This window comes from Hermetia illucens, chromosome 6 (assembly GCF_905115235.1).
Source record: "Hermetia illucens chromosome 6, iHerIll2.2.curated.20191125, whole genome shotgun sequence".
Lineage (NCBI taxonomy): Eukaryota > Metazoa > Arthropoda > Insecta > Diptera > Stratiomyidae > Hermetia > Hermetia illucens.
The window spans coordinates 38,207,752-38,225,377 of record NC_051854.1 but is presented as its reverse complement, the minus strand read 5'-3'; positions in this window follow the sequence as shown (position 1 = coordinate 38,225,377).

Below are 17,626 nucleotides of genomic sequence, written 5' to 3'. Positions count from 1 at the left end.
CTTTCTCTATTTCTCTTCTTTCGAATAGAGGTTCGTTTTTTCTTCTAAAAGTTTTCTTTACGTAGACTTGTTTGTTTTCTATATCGGGTTTTTGTTCGCGTTTTTGGTTAATTTTTGAAATCCATATGTTTTTTCTGTTTTGCATTCTTTCTGTTAATTTGTTTTTGTTGATTTTTCCGAATTGAATTTCGAATGGGGTATAGCCTGTTGTGGAATGTACTGTGTTGTTGTATGATTCTACAGCTTCTAATATGACGAAGTCTAAATCCTTTTGCCTGTCTATTTCTTGGATAGTTCTGATTCGTTCGGTGAGTGTATTGTAACATCTGTTAATGTCTGCCGTTCCTGTATGGGATCCTGGGGCTGTTGTGTGGTATTCTATGTCTCTTGATTTTAGAAATTGTGTTATTGATATTACGTTGAAAGCGTTGTCGAATATGACCTTTTTGGGTTTGCCGAATGTCGTTATATATTCTTGTATTAGTTTTATTAGGGTTATAGGGTTTTTATCGAGAGTATATTTTATATGAAGGTATTTCGAAAATTTGTCGAAAGTTGTGAAATAATTTTTGTTTTTAGTCATGTATTATAAATGTCCATTATGACTATTTCGTTAACGTCATTAGGGGTTTCTGAAATTTCAAATTTGATTTTATACGGCTTTCTGTCGTATTTGGTTTTACCGCATGTTTCGCAATTATCGATGTATTCGTTGATTAGTTTTTCTAGTTTAGGGAAATAGTATTTTCCTTTTAGGTTATCATAGGTTTTATTAACGCCGAGGTGTTTGTTTTCCTCATGCTCTGTTTTTATTATTTTGAGTGTTTGTTCTTGATCTAGTAGATCGATTGCTCGTTTGCTATACTTTATAAAGTGCAATTTTAAATTGTTACTGAATAGTTTCACGATTAGTATTTGTAATTTGTTGTATATTGAATATGGAAGTTCACTATATATTCCGATTTTTCCTTTTTCTGGTAGATTGCGTTTTAAAATTTCAGTTGTCAAATTTTCACTGTTAAGATCTATTTCGTCGATGTAGATATGTCTATTTTTATGAACTGTTTTGAGTTCTTTTTGTTTTTCCTTTACTAATATTATTTAATGTTTGCAAGTGTTTACTATTCCTTCTCGGATGTGTATGTGGTCGTTCAATTCCTCTTTTCCTGAGTGAATTGTTGCTATATCTGATGGTATTTTATTTTGGTAGTTAATTTCATTTTGGTCCGTATTAATGCGGCTTCAGAAATCAGCAACTTGATTTTCTTTACCTTTTACATAACTTATGTTGAAATTATATTCGTTGAGTTTTATGCACCAACGAAGGGTTTTTGAATCGGGGTCTTTGAGACTTTGTAACCATACTAATGGTCTATGATCAGTTTTGATTTCGAATTTCACACCGTAAAGGTAGGGTCTGAAATATTTTGTAGCCCAAACGATTGCTAAAAGCTCTTTCTCTATGGTAGAGTAATTCCGTTCATGTACATTGAGGGTTCTCGAAGCATAAGAGATTGGATGTCCTTTCTACGATAGAATGGCTCCTATGGCTTTATTGCTAGCGTCTGTGGTTAGAGTGAATTTTTCCTTGAAATTTGGATACTTCAGGATTGGATAGTTGATTAACATTTGTTTGAGTTTTTCGAAGGAGTTTATATATTTGGGATCGCTATAATCGATCTGATTCTCATTTTTGAGTGAGTCTGTTAATGGTGTCGCTATTTTTGCGTAGTTTTGGATAAATTTTCTATAGTATCCAGTGATACCTAGGAAACTGCGAATTTGTTTCAAAGTTTTAGGGATTTTAAGTTTTTTTATGACTTCAATTTTATTTGGGTTGGGTTTTATACCATCCGAAGTTAATATGTGACCTAGAAATTCGGTTTCTTTTGCGAAAAATTTGCATTTATCAACTTGTATTTTCAGGTTGTGTTCCTGTAATTTTTGGAAGATTAATTTGGTATTATTTTCCATCTCCTGTATGGAGGTGCCAAAGATTAAAATGTCGTCTAGATAGACAATGCAGATTTTATTGATGTGATCCGCTAATACTTCATTTACCATGCGCTGAAAAGTAGCAGGTGCGTTTTTTAAACCGAAGGGCATACGATTAAATTCGAAATGTCCCTGAGGTGTACTGAAGGCTGTTTTGAATTTGTCTTTTTCTTGTATTTCAATTTGGTGGCATCCTTTTGCAAGGTCCAATGTAGTGAAGTATTGTGCCTTTCCGAGTTTATCGAACAGGTTTTCTATGTTTGGAATTGGGAATTTGTCTTCGACAGTTATTTCGTTTAATTTACGATAATCGATTACGATTCGCCATTTTTGTTTGCCTGAGTTATCAAGTTTTTTGGGGACCACCCAAATTGGACTATTGTAGGGTGATTGACTTTTTCTGATAATGCCTTGTTCTAGCATTTCGGTTATTTGTCTGTTCACTTCCTGCTCATGGACAGGTGGAAATCTGTAAATTTTTGTATAGATGGGTTTGTCTGACGTTAAGTCTAATTTGTGACGGGTTTGACAGGTTGGTGTAAGTAAATCTCCATCTTTATACATTAAGTTGTTGAATTTTTTTAGGATTTTGGTGAGAGACTGTTGTTCCTCTAAGTTTAAATTTTTGGTTAAACTTTGGTATTTTTGTTCAATAACGGGTTCTATGACTTCAGCATTATTGATCTCCTGTGGTGGAGCATAATTGAAAGGGATTCTGTTTGTTCCTATTTGTAGGTATCCAAATCCAGAGAATATTGCTGCGTTCAGTGGATATAGAAGATTTTGTCCTATTATACCTTTGAAAGGTTTGTTTGAAAAATCCATGATGTTCCATAAGATTTTGTGATCTTCTGGCATTTGAAATTCTTTTGGCATGTTTGTTTTAATTCTATGTGTAACATTGTAGTTACCGCCTAATCCTGCTATTGGGATCGGAATGTCGAGTTTAATTTTTGGTAGGTTTTGAAGACAATTTTGATCCAGACTAGATGTTGTTGCTCCTGTGTCTATCAGCATTGGAATTGTTTCACCATCGATTGATAAATTTGTTATTGGTAAAGGGTTTCCGAGGCAAATATTTGAAAATTTTGCTCAGGTTGAATGGTTTGTGTGGACATTTTGGAAATATAACTCATGTCCTTGGGGTCTAGGTTTGGTCTGGGAGTATATCTTGAATTATATTTAGGATTGGTAATTTGTGTTCGCATGGATGCGTCTGGAATTTCTGACCTATTAGTTTCATTCCTTTTTTGAGAATGGTTGTTGAATTTGTTATATTTATATTCGGAATTGCAGTTCCTTTGGGGTTTATTAAAACTTTAGTTAGTTTGTTTGAAATTGTAATTACTGTTGTCTCTGTTTTGAGGATGTTCAATATTTTGACTATTAAATTTGTTAAAACTTTTGCTGTATTTGAAATTATTTTTATTATAATTGGAGTTTTTCTGATATTTAGTGGGTTGAAATTCGTCTTTCATTGCCGTAGCATCCACTCTGTCAATGGTTTCTTTGAGGTAGTTGTAAGCTTCAGTTAAATTGGTTGGTTTTTTCGCGGCTAGAGCCCAAAATTCTGCTCTAGGAAGAAGCGCTAGAAATTTACTTAAGACAATTTTGTCGGAATTTTTGTGATTGTAGATGATAGAGTCGAGTTGGTTAGGGTCCTGCTCATATTTAAGCGAAAGCAGATTTTTGATTTCTAATAATTTGTGATACAGTTCGTATATTTTCTCTTGTTTAATTTATGGTTAAAGTTAGTTATTCTATGTAGTCTCGCGATGATTGAGTCGTATGATTGTGATACGCCAAATTCGTTTTTGAATGCTGATGCAACGGAGTGCCAGCCTTTGTCTGGGAGATTTAAATAGGCTTGTAAAGCTCTGCCTTTTATTCGTTGTATTATAATATCGTAGACGAACATTCTTTCGTCGCCAAATGGTACTAATGCTAATATTTTGTTGACATGTGATATCCACGTAGTTAACATATGTTTGTCGCCATCGAATATCGGTATGTTTTCCGCTCGTCGAAGGACTTCATTGTATGGAATTGTGAAGGGTTGGACTTCTGGTCTACTGACACTTGGTCCTTGTTGTGTAGCGATTTTGTTGGTTGTTGATTGGTTGGTTGGTTGGTTGGTTTAAAGGTTTTACCTAAGGCCTCTGGTTCCTTAGATACTTACTTTGTGATGACAGTATGAATGTCTACAAGGTTGAGACACTGCTGGATACTGGTGATGAACTATAGTTGTTCAGGATTTAAAGTTGAACTGATTTAAGGGCTTCCGTAGGCGTACTCGCCCCACCGGTAGCGTGCTATTTTCAGTTTTTTGTTTTCAGGATCTGGTGATGACTTTTTTTTTAATATAACACTTTCACTAATAATGTTACTTGATGTTTATATATTAGCCAACTCAGTTTGACCTGGTTGGAGGAGAATTCTTTTAAAATTCGTCCTATGAGGCGATGCAAGCCTTTTTTATATTGGTTTTGACCCGAATTCTCTTAAAATTCTGGAGTCTGGGCGTTGCAAAGGGTATTGCAACGCCCAGACTCTTATATGTTAGGTTGACCGGAATCACAACTGGTGTTACGGTGACCGTTTATTGTTGCAGGTTCCCGATCGCGTTTGTTTTTTTTTTTGTGTATTTTCCTTGCCGTGTCCTCTAGATCGAGTTTGGTTTAGCGGAATTTTTTACAAAATAACTAAGTGACGACCGAAACCGACTGCGCCAGTTACGAGCTTGTACCGTCGGTTAATAAAAATAAAAAACACGGCGCTTACTCGGAGTAGTAAGCTTTATTTCTCGATTGAATTTTGCCTAAGACTAAAGACTTAGATCAATTCTACCTTATATTTATAGTTGAATTGAACAAAGGGCGCAAATTGCTGAGTTTGCAAAGTTGCATCTTTTGTAACTCGATATTGCTCAATGTTCGTTTGAGTCATGTTTTCGTTTATGTTCAAATGTCGCTTATCTCTTATGGATAGATTCTAGCTTCTTGTTCGAATGACAATGTTTATATTATTACGCTCGAGTTTAGTAAGATAAATTTTATGAAGATAAGATGCTCATGACTCATACGTATTATGGGCATGTGGTGTTTGTGTAAGGTGGAGTGACGAATGTTACAGGACATGTAACCATATATATAATGGCGTACCAGGTTTATCCTCACCTGATATGCAAACGTAGAGCTGCATGCGACCAGGCGTGTGTCATGGGTTGCGGATAATGACATGACCCACCGGGTCAGCTACGAATATCGCAAGTTAATCGCGGACAAGCAGAACGTTTCCCTTTGTGTTCGTCCTCCCTTACCGATTCTTCCCATTCAGGCGGAGTAAACCTCCTTAACAAATCCGTAATCCGGGGTGAAGGGATCGACGCGCCTATCGGATGAATTGCAGTGACATTACACTGTATTTCAGCGGCTCCTCTCCAAATACCTTCCCTACCTTTGGAGGTAACCATGGGACATTGCAACATTGGGGCTCTGTTGCAGGTTTGACTGCCTCCCTAACACTCGTGGGAACAGAATTGGGGAAAATATTTTAAATTCTTTTAATGGGACCCCAGGGACACGAAGACAGTACCCAACACGGTTAAGGGTCGTTCAACAACACCAGAGCGGCTCTTCGCCCTTGGATGTTTTGGCGGTTATGCTGTCAACCACCAAGGACGGGAGACCTAGGCGTCGTATGGTTTGGACAAACCAACTTAACGAATTTACCGTCCCCGCCTATTACCGTGTCACGGATTTGGAACGGAATCCATCAGGGTATAGACATCGACTCCATGACGCGTTCATAATCCGCTTCCCGGAACTTAGTCATGCTCCGGAGCAGAACGTTGTCAATCAATACCGGGTGATAGTGAATAACAACCGAGTTGCCTTGCCAACTAGGCAACAAATCTTCCAAGAGGTTTCACTTGAGCTCGGGCTGGAGTCATCAAATTACCGGATTAGTCAAAGGAGTAACACAAGTACTCCACCTGTAAGGCACTCCATGAATCCAGTAGTCAGGAGAAGCTTAGTAACTGGGGATGTCGACCCAATTTATAATGAGGCTTTGACCGCATTCCAGGTCGCATTCACAGAGTATGCTGAGATTCTCCCAGACGCTAGGCCAAAGATCCCAAAACTGAAGTTTACTTCGGCAACTACTAACATCATTGCTGCCGTTGACAGAATTTTGACTGATCGTTTGGCTAGCGAGATTACTGCTACAGAGGTTCACAGCCTGATCTACGTTGCAGCTGCCATGGTTATTCGTCTCCATAATCAACATCTTAGAGCGAATAACAGAGGTATGCGCAGAGGGACTTTACCGTTCTGGGTGTTTCGACTCATCAAAAGAGTCGAAAAGTTAAGAAAGGAGATTGGTCGTGTGACGCAAGCACTCATTGGAAATCCATCACCAAGAGTGCATAGATGCGTTGCGAACATCATTGGAAACTACCATCTGTCCAATGATATGCCAACCGAAGAAATCCTCGAGGTGCTAAAGCAGAAACTTGCAGTATGCTCCAATCGCATCCGTAGGTATCAGAAAAGCTTCCAGCGAAGGGCAGACAACACCTTGTTCTTCCAGAACCAACGGGTATTCTACAAAAATCTCACAAACTCAGATAAGGATAGTAACCTCGATCTGGATCAGGCAGAAGACTTCTGGAGAAGTGTTTGGAGCGAATCCAGCCGTTGCAATTTAGAAGCAGCGTGGCTCCCACACCTTATGCGTTCATGCGAGGCCCTCCCCGAAATGACCATGCCTGACGTAACTGAAGTCGACGTTGAAGCAGCCCTTGACAAGGCAGGTAACTGGAAGGCGCCAGGAGTTGACAAGATTCACAACTTCTGGCTGAAGGGGTTCAAGAGCACTCACAGGATATTGGCAGTTGTAGGTTAAGCAACTGTGAAGAGGAGACCATCCAGCACATAACATCTGCGTGCAGGATGTTGAGCGGTACCAAGTACACCAATCGTCATAACTCCGTCTGCAAGATTCTCCATCAAAACCTTGCGTTGAAGCATAACTTAGTGGCAACCTACCATCCTTACTGTAAGTATACTCCGCAGAGAATCTTGGAAAATGATCGGGTCAAACTACTGTGGGATCACACTATTGCCACTGACCACAGTGTTAATCATAACAGACCCGATCTAGTTCTGCTTCTGAAGGAAGAACGAACGTGCTTTATAATCGATGTAGCCGTACCGTTGGACCGGAACACTGTTGAAAAACAGCACGAAAAAATCCGGAACTACGGCCCCTTGGCAGGATCCTATATGTTACATAGGCTTTATGACTGCCTTAAACTGCTCTAATTTAAGTATAGCGTGCTTGTATGTAGACTTCTTGCTGCTTTAATGGCCATCTATTGCTTCTTAGCTCCAATGTGACTTTTCCACCTAAGCCGTCCCTTCAAGGACAATCCCAGGTATTTGGCACTACTAGATTCGGAAATTTGGGTTCCATTCAAGTTGATTTGATGGTGGGTTTCCCGACGGAGCGCGAATTTTATATGAGTGCATTTCGACTCTTTGACTTTGATCTTCCAGATTCGTTGATTCGATTAAAACACCGCTGTAGGACACAAAACGCTAATCGAGTTTCGACATGACTGGCCAAAAACCAAGTATCATCCGCAAATGTAGATGCGACTTTATTATCACTAGTTGCCATGCGTGACTTGTAGATAAGGTACAGCATCGATCCTAGTACGCTTCCTTCCGGTACGTCAGCATTCATGTTGTGATCACGCTGGTAAAACCTTTGTACCGCATTCTAAACTTTCGCCCAATTAGATGGGATTCTAGAATCTTGTGAACATTAGCGGGAAGCAGCTTCTCAATTTTGTACATAACACCTTCGTGCCATATTGTATCAAATGCCTGTGTTACGCCTAGGAACATCGCAGAATAATAATAATACTCCGTCGTCAAAAAACCAAAAATGACTAACGGTTTCGTCCAGGGCAGAGGCAATTCTTCAGACGCTGCTTCACTTTCGATGACGCTGCTCCCAGGGCAGAGGTGAGGCAGCGTCTGAAGAGTTGCTTCTGCCTTGGACGAAAATGTTAGTCATTTTTGGTTTTTTGACTTTTGAATGCTTGAATGCTATGGAGGGAATCCGTGGACCAAAAAACGTGGAATTAAGTTGCTCTCCATTTGGTCCGGTCCACCATCATGTGGATGTTGCCTTAGGATCCCGCATATCCTAAACAATTGCTCCGTCGTGCTATGCCTTGTGCAAAAGTCAAATTGATATTGACGAATTTCTTTTTCATCGGCAAGGAAAGGTGAGAGTTTTGGCAGGAGAAGTGTAATGAATCTAGAGGAAATAGGATGATCAAATCACCATCCTGAGTGGCTGGAGACGACCTAGACGGAAGGATTATCCCAAAAACCTAGTTGCCGAAATTTACCGTGAAGGTCCGCTCGCAAATACTGAACCTCCATGAAAGTGCTCGGTTGACAAGTTCTTGCACACCTCTGTGCTAGCCAGGCTAGGGAATGTGGAGGATCCTTTCAGCGTTTTGATTCCTCACATGTTATTTCAACAAAATCAACGTATTTATACTGGTGCATGGATCCGCAACAGATCTAAAAACGACACAACGAACAATAGAATTCGCGACGGCTTAACGAAACGCGAACTAAACCTACACCTAAGTCGGGAAACAGGAAGCTGGACGCTTCAGGTATGAAAGTTTTTGTGTATTTCTGATATAAGGACATTTGAGTGTGCATTTGTTCCATTAGAACGTAGAACGTAGCATATGCATATTTTATGTGAGAGTATCCACTTTCGGGTAACATTGACATTCATAGTCTTGAATTTGCAAACAAGCGACACTTTGACGTATTATAACTTTGTTAGCAATAGTGCGATTTCCACCAAACCAGTCACCATATAGTGGCAGACTTCCGAGAATGGGTCCATTAAAGGAATGATCACTTTGAATCCCCCGCACTTCCACACCTTTGCAACAAATGCCAAAACTAAGACCGGCTTCGGAAAGTACTAACCTAGACCTTTCATTTCATACCCCACATGATTATATTTGGTAAAAAAAAAATACTTAAATTTAACGTAAAAGGCTGTAACTCACTGCATACGTGAGCGTTTACAATTCCCACCTTCCCATCAAATTTGGTGTCAATTGCTGCAACAGTCTCCGAGGAAAATGCGTTCGACAAACAGACAGATTTTAATAAGGTTTTGTTTTACACAAAACCTTAAAAATGGCTCGACTGCGCGCATGGAGCGATCGAGAGGGATGATCCACGATGGATCACAGTCTCGATCATTGCTTCTGCTGCCTCAGATAGTTATTGAGACCCCTGAGGTTCTCTCCCTTCCTTGATATCGTCAGGCCATTTGTTTGGATGATTTTGCAGGTTTTCAGGGTCGAGAAGGAGGAGAAAAGGAGGAAGTCCTCAAGTTTATTACTTTCTGTTCGAGTTGAATTAAATGGAGATGAACGAGGAGCAGTGGCTTGGACGACCCATCATCAGGGGGCGCGAGCGAAACAGCGCTACTCGCCGACAGACGACACCCAACGAGGAACTTCTAGCACGACGGCCATGTTAGAGGACTTTATGATGTGACGCCGGAATTGCCGTCGGTGTCGTATCTGTAAGCCAGATTGATGTTCAGGCTGAACCTGTTTGTCAAAAAGGTGTTGGGCGATCAACAACACTCTTCCACGCTTAAAAACCCTACGAGGATAGATCAGCCCTTGCTTGTTTCGCTTTCGCCGCCATTACTCCCTTTAATTCTCTCAGCCAGCTCCTCAAAACGGGTGCATGGGAAGATGACTTCGGACAAAATATATTAAATCTTGAATTCTTCGAGCTTAAAATATCACGGTTCCAAAAGATCTCTACCAATAGGTAAATTCCTTTTCAGGGTCGAACTCTGAGTTCATTCGACTCTGCAGGGAAATTTTTCTCTGTTGTTGGAATACGCCTACATACTATTTACCAGAGAAGCCACGTACTGGTACTGGGAGTAACGACAAGGCAACCCAGTCGCCCAGTGGCCGGATTTACGGGACGCTCTCGGGGATCAATTTCGGGATCCTTTGCCTGGCATTGATCTCTGGGAGCGGATCCGAAGCCGGACCCAAAAAGGTCAAGAACCCTTCGCGGAGTTTCACAAAGATTATGCGTTGCAGCCTGAGACGAGGCGGGCCGACCTTCATGATCAATTTCGCCAACTTTTAAGGTTTTGGGATAGCTTCTCCCTCTAGGTCGTCTTTGGCCACTCTGGATGCTCGTTTGATCATTCTAAATCTCCCTGGTGCATTCCGCTAGCTCAGTTCGCTTCAACTTTTTGTTGCCCCTCCATAGAAAGAAGTAGTAGCTCTGATAGTAACTGAGACTGCTCGTGAAGTCCTGGAAGTGACTTATGTTTTCTGCTTTCAGAGCATTTCTTAGCTTTTTAATGGCTTTTGCGAGGTCCTGCTTCAATTTCGGGGATCGGTGTTCCTGTTATTCCTGCCTCAAATTTCGTTTACTCCTTATCAGTTGCTGGATTTCGGTCGACCATATTTTCCTGAACCTACCACTGCTGAGCTGCGATGATGCAGTGATTGAATTGCTTGATAGCATTATCGAGTTTTCGGGGGGGGGAGTGATCCAAAAATAAATAAAAGTTGGCTGTGTCGCAAATCTGGTCTCAACGGATGTTTTTTGTAACCCCAAAATCGCATCTTTTGCTTAATATCCATGTACACTAAACAAATGTGTAAATCTCCGCTGAGTACGCTAACACTCAGTAGTTTTCAATATGCTTCTGCGTGGCCAAATTGTTGGCAGCTTTGGCATTGCACGGGCCCATTTCCATTAGTGTTAATGGCAGAATTAGTGGAAGCATAGAAGCACCAAATGCACATTTTCTGGTCGCTATTTTCAATGATCTTTATAAAATTTAACTTAGTATAACGCTGAACTAACTCCGCCATGCTATTAACATAGTATGCTGGTCCCAAGCCCAGGTAAAGGAGGAGGGTTTGAGGCAACGTACTCTGTACTATCCTCAGTAAAACAAAAATAAAATGCTGAGATCAGGGAAAGAGCTAAATAGAGTATCGTTGGAGTTATCCTACTATGCTAAATCCTACCTGATCTCTTTTGGTGACAGGTCGACCAAGAAAATGCATACAATGTCGTTACAAACATGATGATCGGATTGAGTCAAAAACCTCGGAGAAATGCTAGGGCGTCCACCTCAGTCGACGCGGCACGACGGGCCCCGGTCCTGTCGAGAAATGGGCAAGGGTTCTTGACGCATGGACGGCGTCAGGACGTAAGCAAGTTAGTCCGCACACAACGAACAAAACAAATACGTGTCTGCACGCTAAATGTTGGTACCCTAACTGGAAAGACCGAGGAACTCGCAAGAGCCCTTCGGAAAAGGTGCATTGACATCTGCGCTCAGAAAGAAACCCGATGGTCTGGTTCCAAAAGCTGCGACATTGAACGCGAACGCGGTAAAAATGGCTACAAACTTCTCTATTTTGGTAACCCACACACTCAATATGGTGTTGGCATTGCCATCTCAAATGGTTTCCGTGACGCCATTAAAGAAGTCGAACGATTTGATGATCGGCTGATGAAGCTCACCATTATATCAGCTGATTGCACTATTCACTTCTTCACCGCGTATGCACCACAGACAGGTGGACCTGATGCCGAGAAAGATGCCTTCTGGCGACTTCTCGATGAAAAGACTTGTCCTGTGCCTGCTGACGATTACATAATCATTGCCGGCGACCTTAATGGACCTTAATGCGAGCGCAATGCTGACCACATTGCCTCCTAGTGTACCGTTACAGTCTTGAATGAAGTGCTCTAACACACTTCAAGGCCCTGATCCAATATGGATTGTTGCGCCAACGATTATTATTATTATTAATGGTCATGTGGGTGAAAAGGCAGACGGTAACAGGTGCCATGGCTAAGCAACGGTGGCTTGATACGCTGGATGGGGATTTGAAAGCCTCGAGATTGCACCCAGATCAGGCATTCGATAGAGCCAAGTGGCGAAGCCGATCACGACGAGCCGACTCCGCTTGTGAACGGGACAAAGGCTGAAGAAAAGGAAGAAGGACGCTGAACTATCACAACAAACAACAATTTTTGAAATTGTCCTAACTGATAATGAAAGTATTAATTTACTGAATTTTTGTTATTCCTCATGTATACCGTGTCACCGGGAAACGCTGTATCGCATTGGCTTGCCGGCCGTGATGCAGTAGGCGAATGCTCCAAGGCTTAATTAGGGCGATCAGACCTGAGTCTGCACGGGGACTCATTTGAAGTGGCTTCGGCCACGAAACCCTACCAGGGGTATACTGGTACCATGGGAACCGGGGTAGCCCCTGGATTCATATACTTCTGGATAATTCCTGTCGTATATGAGTACAGCTCGGTTGTTTGCGGTTGGCCCCCTAGTGGGAGCTTCATGAGGGTTGTTGGCGATGCTCAAGCGAGAAGTGTTGCGTTTCAACACTGGTGCCTTACTCCTTAGTTCGGTAGAGATTTAGGTAGGCCTTGCATCCACCAGTATGAATGCTAAGCCATGCACTTGCATAGACTGGTACCGTTGTTGCTTGTCACAGAGGGGCTCTGATTGCGGTCCCAAAATCAATCCGTCTCTTAAGAAGACCGTAGGATTAAGTCTCCACGACAGGTATCTACGTTAAAACCCCAAGGACTTAACTGTATATGGTGTCATGAAAGGAATTGCATTAATCCTTAATGCAATTTCTTTTATGACATCAAGAGTACAGCTGTCATTCACGATAATGAACATCTTAAGGACTCTCTTAACTTGTTTACATCAGCAAGTTCAATTCTGATATCTATCTTTCGGTCTCGTTCCAGTTCCGGTTACTGTGGCTTTCAGTAACTCCTCTGAGACATAATGAGGTTCATAAGCTAAATAGGATGCGTCGCTTAATATACTTCTGTCTTTTATAAATCTTGGATAATGGAATGTGATGTTCTCCACGCCATCGGACAAAATCACGCATTCCAAATAGTCGCACGATTGCTACTCTCCTCCATACACTAGTGGCTTTGACTGACTTTTTGCTCCTGTAGAGAAGATATGTCATGTTGAATCAATAATCTCATATCTTCTTTCATCATCCTCATTCTTATTCCCAACCTTGCTGAGAATTACCATTCTATTTAGCTCCTCTCCTCTTGCTACAAACTTGGAAAGGTATATTTGCGACTGGTTGTCCACCCACTTTGTCCACCTGATACTGAATGAGCAATAAAGTAAAAATTTTGTTAAACGTAGGTTCACTCCAACTTGCTCGACTTTGTATCCAAATATCTAAACTACCGGCAGGAAACAAAATACTTTTGTCGAAACAGCATTGCTATATAACATGATTTGCTTCTTACCTTTCCAACGGATCTGCCGCGTCTCTTTTTATGGCTGCACACAATGTTCCTTTTTCTGTTCCTCCAGTGCCTCATAGGACTCTTTTTGGGTTCTCTATTATTTTTATCCTTTATCAACAACCCGCCCCCCCCACCCCCACCCCCCCTCCTCCATTTATCGTTGTTCGGTGCTTGCTGACGACCTTATATCATATCATTATAAATGCGTATGTAATATAACAAAAGTGATACCACCTTAACATATAATATAATACCACATTATCATTATCGAGAGCATTCCAAACATTAGCAAACAGTGTAACATTACCGCACATTACAATATCACCTAACATCACCGCACTACAAAAGTTGTTAAGGGCCATTGAGCCATAATTTTCAGAAACTTTCGTTCAAGTTTGAAAATCTGAGCCAAATTTGGGAGCTCTGAGTGAAAGTCGTCCATGGAAGGCTTGAGATCGACCGGCTGGTTGCGAATTAAATCTAGCTCAATAGGTTGCCATGGTGGTTCACTTAATACCCTTGAGTGAAGATGATCTAGTCTGGAAAGTCTATAATGACAATAAAACAATGTGTTAGACCCTGCCTGTGAAGGAGTGGTAGCGTAAGCGAGGATGCGAAACAGTTTTTAGTGATATCGAATTGGTGGACTTCAGCTAAAAATTGGGATGCTTGCAGTCACTTATTAAGGCATGATAATGGAGACAATAGTTTGGAAAAAACAAATGCATGTACTTTTAATCATATACTTTTGGTAATGTGAGCATTAAATAGTAAAGATTGATGAGGAAAAACAAAGAGTCAAAAAAATATTGAATCTATTAGAGTAGATAGTTTTTAAGGTTTTGTTTGTAAAACAAAACCTTATTAAAATCGGTTTACTGTCTGTCTGTCTGTCCGTCTGTCTGTCTGTCTGTCTTTTTTTTTTTTTTTTCCGATGGAAGGTGGAAAGCTTCAAAAGCTACCGCAGGCTCCTGCCACACGGTTATGTGGGACTCTTACCCACTAAAACCACCTCCTTCTCCTTCCACTCTCCCCGCGGGACTCCCATTTGGTATTACGTCGCGGGGCTGGATCAGAATTTATTCTGCGCTCATGTCAACATTCGTGTTCCTCTCGCGTTCATTCTTTCGGATGACTTCCTCCTGCCTAAGCTTCTTTCCGATGGTTGTAATCACTTTTTCAACTTCGGTCCATATCCCCTTGGCTTTCACCATAAGCTCCATGATATTTTCGGGTGTAAAGTGCTTCCCGGTTGTAGCTTCTAATGTAGCCCTTTGGGTTTCGAATCTGGGGCAGTGAAAAAAGACGTGTTCTGCGTCCTCTGGAATGTTTGCACACTGTGGGCAATATGGCGAATCATCGCGCCCAAATCGGTAGAGATATGCTCGATAGCCTCCGTGTCCGCTCAAGAATTGAGTTAGGTCGAAACCTACTTCGCCGTGAGGGCACTCGATCCATTTCCGGATATCCCATATGATTTTGTGAGTCCAACGGCCTTTTTCTGACTCGTCCCACTTCTCTTGCCATTCCGCGATAGTTTCAGCTCGTGCGAACTGTCGCCGACGGGCAGGAGATTCTCCGGTGAGGTACGTTCGATCGGAAAGTCGTTGTATTTCTTTCGCCAGAATCTCAATCGGGATCATTCCTGCTATCACGCAAGCTGCTTCATTAGAAATTGTTCCGTAAGCGCAACATGTTCGGAGTACACTTATGCGATACGCAGCTCCAATCTTTTTCTTATTTATTATATTTTCCAATGCATTGGCCCATATTGGGGCTGCATACAGTAGGATCGAACTGACCACCCTTGAAATAAGGAGTCGACGGCTCGGCCTTGGGCCACCTATATTTGGTAGCATTCTCGCAACCAGCGCTCCGATGTTATATGCCTTGGTTGCTGCACCCTCCACATGCATTCTGAAATTCAACCTCTGGTCAATCATTACACCTAAGTACTTAAGTGCAGGCTTGGAATAAATTGTTTGCATTCCAACTTTGATCTTCATGGAAGTGCACTTTCTCCGCTTGGTAATAAGTACTACTTCCGTCTTATGCTCTGCGAGTTGTAGACCAGCATTCTCTAACCAGGATTTAATCTCATAGACTGCTTCATTTGCATAGAGCTCGGCTTCCTCGAGAAGGCGTGCAACAACCGTCACACCAATATCGTCCGCGAAACCAATGGAGGCCACACCAGTAGGAAGGTCTAGGGTCAGTACCCCGTTATACATAATAATCCACAAGAGTGGCCCTAGGACAGACCCTTGCGGAACTCCGCATGTCGTTTGGTAGGATTTCATTCCTTCATCTGATTCGCAGCACAGAGTCCTATCGATTAGGAAGTCGGCAACAATACGCACCAGGTACTTCGCCACGCCTAAGTTAATTAGGGACTCAAGTATCTTGCTCCATCTAGCGGAATTGAAGGCATTCTTCACATCAAGTGTAATCACTGCACAACATTTGCCCTCGTCAAGTGCGGTCTTAGCTGTGTTAGCTACTAGGACAAGTGCATCCGTTGTAGACCTCCCCTTTCGAAAACCGAACTGATTTTCGGAGAGACCGCCATCCTTTTCGGCAATTTGAATTAATCTGTTATAGATTACTCGTTCGAATAGTTTGCCAGTATTGTTTAGAAGGCATATCGGCCTGTAAGACGAAGCTTCACCCAAAGGTTTGTTTGGCTTGGGGACTAGAATTAATTTCTGCTTCTTCCATTTTGTAGGAAATACTCCTTCTTTAAGGCATGTGGTGAACGCCTCGGCAAACATATTTCAAGCTATTTTTACTGCTGCCTTCAGAGCTTTATTGGGGATGCTATCCAAGCCAGGTGATTTATTTCCAACAATTTTATCCGCAGCTTCGAGGACCTCCTTTTCGCTTACCGTGGGAACTTCCGCGGTGTCTATCTCGACAGTGGGAAGGTTAGCGGTACTCACATTCTGTGGGAAAAGATCCGTTACTATTTCATCAAGCAGAGTAGGGGAAGAGATCGGTGGGGAGCGTTTGCCTTTAACTTTCGATATTACGGTTTTATAAGCGCCACCCCAGGGGTTCGTGTCACCTTCATTACACAGTCGCTTAAAGTGTTCGCATTTACTTTTCATGATGGCCACATGTAGTTTCTTCCGAGCGTTTTTATATTCTTCATGTAACCGCTCGTATCCAGATCGGTTTCTATTTCGCTGACTGCGCCTTCTGGCCTTGAGGCAGGCCTTGCGGCATTCTCCGATTTCAGAATTCCACCAAAAGTTCGGAACTCACTTCTGTGATACAACATACCTTGGCATGGATGCGTCACATGCTCGTCGCAACTTCTCGCCAATCTGCAGAGCTTTATTTTCTGCGCTTCCTTCAAGCGCTGTATTTTGCTGCAAAACCTCTCCGAAAATCTCCTCGTCAAACCTATTAGCTGCCCACCTTTCAGCTATCGTCCGAGACCGTTTCATTCGTTTTCCATGTCTGATTTCAAAAATGATGGCCTGGTGGTCGCTATGTGTATTTTCGTCACTGACATACCACTGCAGATCCTTAGCTAAAACATCGCTAACAAAAGTGACATCTATCACGGACCCCATTTCTCTCTTACGGAAAGTGTTCACGCATCCAGTGTTAGCCACTACAAGATTCAGACGAGAAAGAGCTTCGAGTAATATTCGTCCTCTTGCGTTCATTTCTCGGCTGCCCCATTCTTCAGCCCATGCGTTGAAATCTCCAGCCACTATCTTAGGACTATGGTTTTGTGCGTCTGTTGTTAACCTCTCCACCAAAGAATGGAACTCCTCTGTCGTAAGGCTTGGAGCCGCATAACAGCTGTAAATAGATATTCCGCCTATTTTTGCTCTAGTGAAGCCATTCTCGAGGATCTTGGTGGTTCCTTCTATGGCCCGATTTCCGCATGTCCATATCGCTGCCTTTCCGCTCTTATCCGCGACCCATACTCCACTGTCTAGGTTTTTGTACTGCTCGCAGATAATAGCAACGTCGATTTTGTTTTCGAATATCGTCTGGGAGAGCAGGTCCTGAGCCGCTTGGCAATGGTTCAGGTTTAGCTGTAGGAACCTCATTTGCGCATAGTGTTGATCGCCTTCCTATACACCGGACATGTGCTGCTGCCTGTGACATGGGCGCTGTCAATGTCGTTTATTTGCCTGCAGAACAGACAATTGGGTTTTTCTTCGCAAGCTTTTGCAATGTGGCCTTTA